Genomic DNA, 11,998 nt, shown 5'->3' with positions numbered 1-11,998 from the left:
CCGGTTGGGGTGGATGAGCTGGACCCTGTGGTTGTCTCTGGATGATCAGGACCCCGATCAATTGAGCCGGTTGGGGCTGGATGAACAGGACCCCGGGGAGGGCTGGATGAACAGGACGACCCCGTGAAGGGCTGGTTGAACAGTAGTCTGTGGAGGGTTGGATGAACAGTAGCCCGTGGAGGGATGGATGAATAGTAGCCCGTGGAGAGGGCTGGTTGAATAGTACGCCAGTGGAGTAGCACAAGGTGGAGGCTGGATGAACAGTCACAGGTGGAGGCTGGAGGAGGTCGATGATGGATGAACAGTAGCCCGTGGAGGCTGGAGGAGGTCGACGGTGGAGATGAACAGTATCTCGTGGAGTCCCATTTTGCGGTACACCACACCCCTCCCGATGAATAGGACCCCCGTTTCGACCATAGCGCTCCAACACAAGTCCGTTTCCTCTGTTTTGCGGTATTCCACACCCCTCCCGATCAACAGGATCTTGTTTTGACCGTAGGAGCTCCAAACAAGTCCGTTTCCTCCTTTTTGTGGTATGCCAGACCCCTCCCGATGAACAAGATTCTGTTTCGAACATGGCCAGTCGAACACAAGGCCGTTTCCTCCATTCTGCGGTACGCCAGGCCTCATTTCCATCGGTTGTTCCATCCAAGCCGGTCGGCTCCCATGCGTTCTGTTGCCTCCCGATGAACACGACGCATTTCGTTGCCTCCCCATGAACACGATAACGACGCAGTTTCTCCGTTCCGACCCAACGATGTACACGAGCCATGACCGTACATATGCGTGAGTAGGCGTTCGAGACCTCACCCGTATGTACGCATGTGGCCGTATTTTCTTTCTTGCACACTGGCTGATCTACGTACATGTACATGCTACGTGCGCGCCTCTACTACGACACATGCGCGCCTCTACATCGACCAGTATGTACGTACACGTTCGCGACCAGAATGACAATGCTACATACGCTTCGACCAGGTGGGTCCCAACTGTCAGGCACTTCTTTGCGTGCGAAGATGTAACTGGTGGGTCCCAGTAGTCAGGGGAGTGAATCGTTTTTTTGGACGCACTTCCTTGCGTGCGAAGATGTAGCTGGTGGGTCCCAACAGTCAGGGGGAACTTTTTTTTTCACAAAATACAGTGGCCCGTCCGGTGGGTCCCTGCTGTCAGGTGGAGGAATAATTATTTTACGCGTAATAAGGAACCAATTCCTTGTGGCTGCCATGGACCCAGCTGTCAGCTTATCAACGTACAGTACTGTTCTGATGGAAGTTGTTCCTTGATCATGTTAACCACACTGCGCCGAGAGCACCAGGGCGGTGCACGACGGCGAGGCCTAGGAAGGGGACGATGCGGAGCCGGGGAAGACACGACAGTGGATGACCACACGGAATAACAGGGGGTGTGGGTGAGTGGAGGGATGGCCTGACCAGTGGTGGGAGTAGTAGGGGCGGTGAGGCCTCCGCGGCAGCACAGCCGGCCACGGGAGGCAGGAGCAGGCGGCACGACCGGCGCTGCTTTGGGCGGCTGGAGCAAGAAGACCAGAGGTTGAACAAGCACGACGACCGTTGGATGGACATCGTACGGTCACTGCAGCTAGAATCGTTTATATTGACTAAGTTGACAAAGCCCTTGGTACGGGTCAACTTAGTAGGCCCATAGTTCATATTTCGAAACGGTGCGCCCTAGATGTCAGGGGAAGGAATCATTTTTTGGGCGGGTGAAGCTGGAATATCCGAGATTGAAGAAGAAGCACGGCGTCCGTTGGATGGACATCCAATGGCCACTTCTCCTAGAACCGTGTGTTGACTATAAGTTGACAAAGCCTTACATACGTGTCAACTCTCTTTTTTTAGGGGATGTGTCAACTTAGTAAGACCACAAGTGTGTGGCAGAGAACTTATAGCCCATTTGAGATTTGTAAGAATGTGCAACCCATTTTTGAATTTGAATGGAATTTACTACAACCCATTTATAGTTTGTTAAAAGTATATCCCATTTTGGACACTGGCGCCGGATCCTGGTCGGAAGCTATGTCCATCGCCTGATTGTCGTCGCTCAGCTCAGTGAGCTCGCTGGCGAGCCAGCATGTCCGGCTGCTGGACCAACCCGCTTCCAAGCACGAGTCTGACTGCCCTGGCCCACCCAGACTGCCTCCCTCGACCGCGTGCGCTTTGCGCCCGAAACGGTCAGCACTGCCCGCCCCGCTTCCCGATGCAGGCGACTGCTCCACCTTCAAATGACACAAGTGTCGTCCATCCGTCCGTATGCCACCCACATTAATGATATGCGGTTGCCGAGGCGGCTACTCCGGTGCCACACGTCCGTCCCTCCGCCGCCCACCATTGCTATATAAACTGCTGTGCCGGCCATAACCATAGTCATCCACATCCGTTGCCTTTCTCCTGTCCACACCACTACTGCCCACCATGGCTTCCTCGCGCTCCAGCGCTCTTCGGGACGGGCGGATGACGGACCACAAGGAGATGGCAGCCATTGTTGTCGACTGCCTGGCCGGCAGGCAGGAGGAGGACGATGACATCCCAATGGAGAACATGGTAGTCGATGATCCGGCGCCAACACCCTCCTCCGCGCCATCCTCGCCGGTGCATTGCACCATGACCATCGGCGAGGCCCGTGCCCAATATATGGACACAGTAAGGCAGAAGCTTGAGGAGCAGTTCCGGGAGGCGCAGGCCGACGCCGCCTACAACCACCATCTTCTCCAGGAGCACCTGCAGGCGGAGGAGCAGAACACTGCGGAGTGGGCGGAGCAGGAGGCGCTGCTCGACTCGTACCACTCTGCCATGAGGGCCACCTCGAGCGCTGGCGGTACCGCATGCGGGTGGCCGAGGCCATGGCCACCTACAAAGAGGGCAATGAATCGGGCGAGGCACTGTTTGGCGAGACCTAGGACGAGGCAGAGGACAATGCCTGCTCCGACGAGTCCCTGCTCTGCTGGCGTCGGGGAGGCCCTGCTCCGCCGAGGCCCTGTGGTGCCAACAACGAGGCAGAGGACACTGCCGGTTCCGTCGAGACCCCGCCCCGCCAACAACAAGGCAGAGGACATCGTCGGCTTAGCCGAGGCCCCACCCTGCCGACAATGAGGGGGAGGATTTCCCCTGCTCCGCTGATGCGCCGCCCGCCGGCAACGATATAGAGGACATCACCGGCTCCGCTGAGGCCCCTCGCTGCCAGCACCGAGGTAGAGGCCCTACTCTGTCAAGGCCCCGCCCCGCTGCCAACGAGGCCGTGCCACATAGAAAACGAGGAAGAGTAGAACACGGTAGGTCGCCGCCACTCGGGTCCAAGTAAGGCCACCACTGCTACCCTCCGGTTGAAGCCAAGCTAGGCGGGTTGACCATTGCCGGCCAATTAGCTTCTTGGCGGCGACGTGGAGTCAGAGAGCTATGTTGGAGAAGGACGCTGCTTCTACTTAACTGCTGGAGCAGTTAGCTGACTGACACGTGGGCCCAACAGGCATCTGGGCCACATGTCAGTTACACTACTGCACCTGCAGTTAAGTCACTGAAGCTTCTGTTCAGCTCACCTGGACATAGGTGGGTAGCTTCGGTTAATTAATTATACCTCCAGCGCACCCCTTTTTAGTTGAAGAATGTATGAAATGTAATGAAATCCGACATGTTTATATGAAATCCGACCGTGTATGAATGAATTTATTTCGATTAGTTTGAATTATTGTATCACTGGAATTGGATGAACATGCAAAACAATACGTACTAGCATTATTCCTAGGGTGATCACCTCGTTTGCAGCAGTTTCACATGTACTCCCTCCGGTCCTTTCTAGTCTGCATACAAGTTTTCTCTGCAGTCAAAGTACCTCTAATTTGACCAATCTTATAGAAAAAAGTATGCACTTTCACAATGTGCGAAGTAAAAAGGAACAGAAGGAGTACAAAGAGTTTGAGCAGCTTTTTAGTGTTCATGTACATTGCAATCCAACACACAGGCCTGGCAATTCATAGAGAACATTCAAAATAGTCGATGATTATGCATCTCAGCGATTCACATGTCAGAGCTTATTTACTTCACAACTAAAGAATAAAGAAAAAATTGATTGACGCTGCTGATAGCAAATGGCGTCCCATTCAAAAATATCAAACGCATGTCTTCTTGCTAAAATTAATGAGCAACATTTGACAAGGTTGCCCCATTCCAAAATATCAAATGCCTACGATTGTGGAATGGGCATGGTTTGCCATCAGTTCGGACATTGACATGGCACCTCGTGCTAAATAAACCAGCTGTTCTTTTTGTGCAGTTCCATCAAAATCAACCAAATTCGCGCATAGCTTGTATGATTTCGCCCTTATATGTTGCAACGCCTTGAACTTATGATCACCTCCTTTATTGTGGTGGAAATGAATGATTCGATGTATTCATGAACATTTTGTGCATTTCCCATTGAAATCAAGCTGAGCACCCCTGTTTGCACAAATACAAAAAAGTGATTAGTATAAAGTAAACTGTACTATGAATTGACAATTTCAACACGCACCTACATGGTCCATGTAGAGCACACTTTTAGAAACATGGAACTCACCGGAAAGAATCCTAGAACAACATTGTACTTGCGCATCACAACAAGAAAATGGAAATTTTTCAGTCCTTCTGAGCTGAAGTTAGTTTGGTCTTGTGGGGAGTAATGTAACCATCCTTCAACTGCTCCTTCTGATGAGAAGATAGACAGGGCTACTTCATCCTGGCATAATTGGAACTAGTCTCTTCATGTACTCCATATTCTTCTTCAGAGGAGGATGATCCTGTTGTGCAAAGACAAGAGGACAACTAAATGCTAGCATCCCTGTTTGCTTGAAAAAAAGGAAAGGAAATATTTAGAACAGCACAGACGAAGCACTTCTCAATGACAATACCACTTTTTCATGACAGTATCTAAATAGTAGCACAACACCAATAGAGATGACAAAGCTCACTCATATGGATGAAATCAGTTAGCGAGTACCAACCTTTGTCAGGAGGCTTATTGTGTAGAGCATACATATGAAGCACTTCTCCAGAACCATCTATTGCTATCTACTGTGTTGGCCATGCTTACTATATACTCCTCGATTAGTTTAATGTTTCCAACATCTTCTTGTGCAGTTCCGCTAAAATATATGGTATCTTCAAAGGAGATCCCTGTTTGCACAAGTAGAGATAATTACGTATTACATTAGGAGTGGCATCAAATCAGTGGAAAAACAGTTGCTCGTTCCAGCCATAGCAATAAATTAAGATGCAAAACTATATCATTACTTGTGTCATCACAGTTCCAATGCTTCATTACAGCACCGAGAGTTGATTTTTGTTTTTCTTCCGCTTGTTCTACCCCTTCATCACTTGGTTCAATAACAGACAAGCTTCGCCTTCAATGTAAGATTTGGCATGTCAATTAGGGAGCACAAGTATAGCACTAAACAATGACATTAATTTTCTAATGAAAGTGGCAAAATATAGGCCAACAGTTGTGAAATATCCTTATCTTACCTCAATGGGATATTATGGTGCACATACAGATTGGATGTCTTGTCTCCATTTGTGCAACCTACTAAAATCAAGCAACATTACCGTACAAGTAGCACAACATATGAAAGCACACTTCGGAGTCATGTGAAAGAAGGCTAGTACTAACCTCTCATGACGCGGAATTCAAACAACTCACAAGAAGAAGATCTGAACCAAATTTGCCAACACGGATAGGAAGTCTGATCTACTCTTGTACAGTTCCACTAAGATCAAGCAATCGAGCAACGTTGTCGGGGTGACATTTTGGTTGAACTGCACAAAAACCTCTTAAAACAAAAGTGTTTTGTGCAGTGCAACAAAAGGTCACAATGGCAATGAGGTGAAGTAGATAACCCTGTTTACACAGAGGTGTGAAGGAAACAACTAGTGGTTAATAAGGGTAGATGACACAGAACCCAACAAAAAGAAGCATCTACCTTATCTAAATGGGAAAGAAAGCAAGAAAGTAGCATTTCTCAAACTTTGGCATTGATTAATATTAACAAACAGATTATATTAACAATAAAATTTGTTAAACATGTAATTTGATTTTAACTGTGGCATTGCATCAATTTTCCAGTGGCATTATTAGAGGGTGTTTGTTTACAGGGATATTTTGGTGTAGGGACTAAAAAAACTCTATGTCAGTCCCATCTTAACCAAACAGGAGGGACTTTTAGGAACTAAAAGTGGGCATTTGGGACTAAAGAAAGAAGACCCAGAGGGAGAGTCTTTTTGGGACTTTTTCCAACAGTTTCCCATGCCACACATCGCACCTTATCTCTATTAGTTCATTACTAGGGGTAACATGGTCTTTTAGCATGTCATTTAATAACCTCTAGTCCATGTTTAGTCCCTCAAACCAAGCAGGTAGGGATTAGGGAGTTCTTAACCAAACATGGCCTTAGATTAACAACAGGTAAAGAGTTGCCCGGGACAGTGGACGCACCAGCACCATGTGCATCTACCGATGTACTAGGGTGATGCATAGTCTGTTGCAACAAATAATAAACAACCAAGGAGCATATTTGTATTGGTCCCAGTTTTTTATCTTTAGACACCTTTCCCGATGTGAGCGCAGCAAATCTAGTTCTGCTCAAACTCTACAGCCTTGTCCCTCAAAACAAAAGATCAGTTAGTTACAGATGTGCGTACTGTGTTTGTCATTGTTTCCCCTTTTCGACCAACGTAGGTGCTGGATAACCAGTCTGTACTATTACTTTCCCCCTTCCTTCCTCTTTGAACCACGTCCTAGATTTATGCTATAAAACTTTCCCCACTACTTTCCCCCATTCCTTTCCTCTTTAAAGCACGTCTTAGATTCATGCGATACAACTTTCCCCACAACTTTCCCCCTTCCTTTCCTTTTTGAACCACATCCTATATTCATGCTATACAACTTTTCCCACTACTTTCCCCCATTCCTCTCCTCTTTGAACCACGTCCTAGATTCATGGTATACAACTTTCCCCACTAATTTCCTGTTTGATCCAACACCTAGATTCATGGTATACAACTTTCCCCACTAATTTCCTGTTTGATCCAACACCTAGAAGTGGAAAAAGCCCACATGCAGTTAGAGCAATGCATGTGGAATAAGTAAATTATACCTTAAGGTTCTTGGGGTGTGGTTAGGTGGGCGATGGTAGGCCATTCGGCCCACACTATGTACGACGGTGAAGAAGAAGGGGTTAGAGGCCCTCCCGCACCACTGCTGGCTGAAAGTGAATAGCCACGCCAATAGTGGATTCCCTCCCTCGGCGACGGTGGCAGCGTTAAGACTCCTTCCCTTCCCGGCGGATGGATCCTACCGGCTCTTTGACCAGTAGTGAGGGGAGAGAGAGAGGCCAACGAAGTCTTGTTTAGATCTGGAGAGGGTGAGAGAGTGTGAAGAGAGAAACTACAAGCGCTAAGGCCCCAGCGTGTATATATATACAGGAGAGAGAGTGAGATCGTATAGCTCCGTATCCATCCATTTTGACAAGTCAAAGAATCTTCCTGGCACGAATTATGCTGAAGTGTAGTTATCGAACCCGAGACCTCAAGTTTGATGAGCGAACAGGCTAACCAGCTACACAACTCTCCCGTTATGTTCAACGAGAGGAAAATAACCTTTTATACATTCCTGCATTCGTGTGACAGGCATGCCGTGTTTTTTTATGTGGGAGTCATTGGGATTTAAATCATAATCGTGTCATGTGGCTTTGGTGGTAAGACTATCCACAGTGGTGCAAAAATAATGCAGCGTCAGTCACCTTACCTCTCTCCACGTAGTACGTTGGGTCCCACCAGTCAGAGGGTGAAACAAACAAATTAATTAGAAAAATTAAAATCACCAGCGGTGTATCTTACCTAACACATCTCGCTACTGCTCGGGAACACTGTCCAATTGATCCCTCTATTCGCTCACGTACTATTTTAAGTGAATCCTTATTATAACATGCACACAATTTTGGGCACTTGTATTCGACCTAAGTCAGTGTGCCACCGTATCTCGTAGTACTCCCTCTGTCTAGGTGTAATAAGTCACGTTAGAAGGTGCAGCGGGACCAAGGTGCAAGCATATTGGAGGAGAAGGAGAAACTTGACCGGTCATTCGTCCAATCAAAGCCCTGATTTTTGTCTCTAAACGCAATAATTAATCGAAAGAACTAAGAGATGCCGTTTTAGCTACCATGCAGGGCCACGTATTAACTTGCATGCAAGCCGACTTTGATTTCTTAAATGATCAACGTGTAGTTGCGCTCCATGCATTGGGTTTTCGGGGGAGATAACAAGGCAGAGTAAGGAGCGTTTGGTTACTTTGCTTAGGTTGGTCATAGTGGTGAGTAACTTGGACTAGTAACATGCATATGTTACTAGTCTATGTTACTACTACGTGAAGTTTGCCATCGGAAGCGAGTTGATCTGGCTCTCCTCAGCTAGCAAGGATTTTCTAGCCCACCCAAGCTAGCTGGCCCAAAAAAGCTAACATATTTTAACAGTTCCAAACGCCTAACCTTGCCCGACTATGCTATAAGCTATTCTTGCTAAGGATCCAAATGCTCCCTAAGTAACAACGCTCGCTAGCAACGAGGCCAGGAGGGGATTGAGATGTGAAGTTAATGGATGACGCCTAAACATTTTGGGAATATCTGATTTCCGTAAGATGACTTAACACCTAGACGGAGGGAGTACTACTCCTTAGTCCAGGTTTAATGGAATATTCGTCACCTCTTCTCTTCTTGTACGTACTCCATTTGTATCTCACTTCCCGTGGCTTCACACTCACATGATTTTCCCATTCTATGAACATGTGTGTGTGCGCGCGTGCGTGCGTGCTTGCGTGTGTGTGTGTGTGTGTGTGTGTGTGTGTGTGTTTAACAATATGTGTGTGTCAGAGAGAGCGACAGATCGACCTACTCCTACAGAGAGATGGTGTGTAGTGTATGATTTTAGCCATGAGAGTTGGTGCATCCTCTCATTTCCGGGCATCTGGTAGGGATAGGCGGACAACGGCCACGCCCGCTCCTGACCAGTATGGCCCACCCAAAGCCCCTCCATCGCCCGCGCGCGCTTGCCGCCCGAAATGGTCAGCGCCGCTCCAAAGAATCGGTGCCGCATTCATGCCCGGGCAGAGCGGACGCGACCTCTCACTGGCGCCTGCGTTGAAGGGAGAAGCGGATTCAAGAGTGATGGTAGCTTTGTCCGTCCAACTTACTGCTGGGTCTATGTGATTTGACTGCTCATTGGTCATTATTACTGAGGTGGTAGGACTGCCGGATGTCCCACGCTTTTGGCGAAAGGAAGTACTACTAGATTACAATTTTCTCCATTCTTACAGCGAAGGAGTGCAAGAGAAGTGAAAACATGTAGGCTGAGTGATTACAAGGCCCACCTCACACTATCACCATATTTTCTGGACACCGTGCCACACCTAACTCTTTACAATGTACTCCCTGCGTTCCTAAATATAAGTCTTTGTAGAGATTCCACTAGGTGGACTACATGCGGAACAAAATGAATGAATCTACAGTTAAAATGCATCTATATACATCTATATGTGGTTCATGGTGAAATCTCTACAAAGACTTATATTTAGGAACGGAGGAAGTACTATTATAGTACGTATTGTATCTGCGAGATAGTACAATGCTATGAAGCTTCCAGCTTCTATTACATGTATCTTGCGTCCAAGATTGCCTGTTGCAACATTTCATCAAATACAAAGGAGACTAACATGCCTGCTATTGCATCTCAATGATTGACAAATCATAGAAAATATGTACTCCCTCCGTTCCAAAATAAGTGTATCAACTTTATGCAAACTTTAGTACAAAGTTATACTACTACTAAAGTGGACATTTATTTTGGAACAGAGGCAGCTAAACAAAAAATGATCCATGCAGTCCCTATCCCTTGAACCGTAAACCCTAACCAGGCTTTAATTTGCTGGCAACATTCGAGCTTCCCAAGAAATGAAGTTTGCAACCTTTTGACCATCGGATCATTTTGTGCAGTTTCACCAAAATCGAGATGAGCATTCCTGTGGCAAAGAAGTTGAAGAAGCATGATTAGAATATGATTACTGGGACTAGTTGATGAGACATAAACTCATCACAAATACAGTACGTAGAAGCTAGTAGAGGTATGTGCGGGGCAAAGAAGTAGAGAAATATTCACATGGACTGATGTGGGCAGCTGGAGCAGTGGTGCAAGCCGGCTATAAAGGGAGTTGTACCTGAGGGATGTCGGGACGTAGCTCAACCTTGAGGAGGGCGGCAGGAGGCGGAAACTGCCCACGTCGCGGCAGTGAGCAAGCGATGAAGGCAACCTCACCGGCTTTGTGAGAGAGAACGGCGAGGACCTCTGATCGGGACGTGCCGATAGTGGGTTTTCGCTGTCAGCGACAGCGACCACATCTACACTAAGCATCCACCCCTTCCCCCGGCAGACGTGATCCGCCGGGATGTTCGACATGTGGCCACAGTCCTTTTGTGCGAGAGAGTGTGAAGAGAGCAACCCCAACAAGCAACCGTGTAAGCTGGCCCGTCCTGACTATGTATATAGTGGAGCGGTTTCCTTTTCTCTCCATATGAACCTATTATATTGCGTATGTGCCACTGAAGAAAAAAAACTTTATTTATAAATGACGTGGCAGCTACTGCTCGTTCTCCTATAAAACTTGTGCTTGGCATCTCCAAAATATTAACCTTGCGATTGGCTCTTCGCCTCTTCAGGATGTCGAGCAATAATGGTACTGCAGTATATATCGTTCTGGCTATATGAGACCGAATGAATTGCTGCACATCCACCACGTGGCAAGGGTCGACGGGCGAGGGAGAGTGCGTACTATTACGTCCATTTCAGGGGGTGTTTGTTTCCAGGGACTTTTTAGTGTAGGGACTAGAAAAAGTCCCTCTTAGAGACTTTTTAACCAAATAGGAGGGACTACTAGGGACTAAAACTTGATTTTTGGGAATTAATGAAGAAGACTCTCAAGGAGAGTCTTTTTTGGGACTTTTCCAACAATGTCCCTCCCTGCACCCATTGCCCCGCCACCGCATGGTGTTGTTTGGTTGTTATTTTTCTGTATACTAGGGGTAACATGGTCATTCAATAACCTCTAGGGAGGGACTATGGACTTTTTAGTCCTTGAAAACAAAATGGAGGAACTTTTTAAGGAGTAGGGACTTTTTAGTTGGAACTAGAAAAAGTCCTAGGACTTATGAACCAAACAGGGCTTCAATATGGACTACATACAGAGCAAAATGAGTGAATCTACACTCTAAAATACGTCTATATACATCAGTGCTTGGAGTATGTACTAGTAGTTCATATTGAAATCTACTAAACAACATATATATTCCAAACAATATGATAATCTCTCTAACCAAGGTAGTAGGGACGAGGAGTAAACGGAGGGAGTACTAAAATTTTCTCCTCGCCCTGCGAGCCATCACGTAAGTGGGCGAGGGAGCGGGCGTAAGGCGTACATTACTACTACTACTACTACTAAGCAAGCTTCACCTCATCCTGTGAGCCACCGCGCCCGTGGGCGAGGGAGACGGCCTACTAAGAAAGCTTCTCCTCGTTCTGTGAGTTGACGGGACACATCAAAAGTACTCTAGTGTATAGAGCCTTGCCTCTAAGGTAGGTCCCACATGGTTTGCCTCTTTTTTAACATAAAGTGTCAAGTCGCAATTTGTTTGTTCACCCGTGGTAATGATCCTCCCTCCACCAAGCGGACAACCAGTACACGTGTGAAATTATCACGTGGGCTGCCTTTTCGTACAGAAATGAGCTCCACCGTGTACCCGCGCGGGTGTGGTTGGGAAAGAGACGGGAGTACGTGCGCCTTGCGTGCACCTCTTCTCTTCATGCACGTCCCCCACCTACGTGGGTGTTTTTGAGAGAGATACAAACCTAGGCAGATGGCATGTGCGTTCATGAGTGTTTTTTGTTTGGGGGGGGGGGGTTATTTCGTGAAT

The sequence above is a fragment of the Triticum dicoccoides genome, chromosome 6B (genome assembly GCF_002162155.2).
Source record: "Triticum dicoccoides isolate Atlit2015 ecotype Zavitan chromosome 6B, WEW_v2.0, whole genome shotgun sequence".
Lineage (NCBI taxonomy): Eukaryota > Viridiplantae > Streptophyta > Magnoliopsida > Poales > Poaceae > Triticum > Triticum dicoccoides.
The sequence above is the reverse complement of the archived record's forward strand: the minus strand, read 5'-3'. Positions refer to the sequence as shown.